This window comes from Penaeus monodon, chromosome 28, assembly GCF_015228065.2.
Source record: "Penaeus monodon isolate SGIC_2016 chromosome 28, NSTDA_Pmon_1, whole genome shotgun sequence".
In the NCBI taxonomy this organism is placed as follows: Eukaryota; Metazoa; Arthropoda; class Malacostraca; order Decapoda; family Penaeidae; genus Penaeus; species Penaeus monodon.
Window position 1 is genome coordinate 31,487,010 of NC_051413.1, and position 224 is coordinate 31,487,233.

A 224-nucleotide genomic window follows, 5' to 3' on the forward strand; every position below is an offset into this window, starting at 1 on the left:
TTTTTGGGATGGAGAGGGTTGGATTAGGTGTTTATATAATCTACTAACATCTGTCAAGCACACAGCAACAGCTTTAAGCACTGAGACTTATCATTTTATTTGGCTGTTTACTAGTGATGTCTGAGATGTGACTTGTATAATAACTATATTCATTATATATAGTTGAGTATTGAATACATTAACATAGAAACTATTATATGTATGAAGTTCATTATTATCATATA

At 29.5% G+C, this 224-nt stretch overlaps 1 protein-coding gene across 1 annotated transcript in view; it reads left to right on the plus strand.

Moving 5' to 3' along the window:
* LOC119591170 overlaps positions 1 to 224 on the plus strand; it is a gene marked incomplete at its 5' end in the record, with an annotated part of 5,335 nt that overhangs the window by 1,366 nt on the left and 3,745 nt on the right.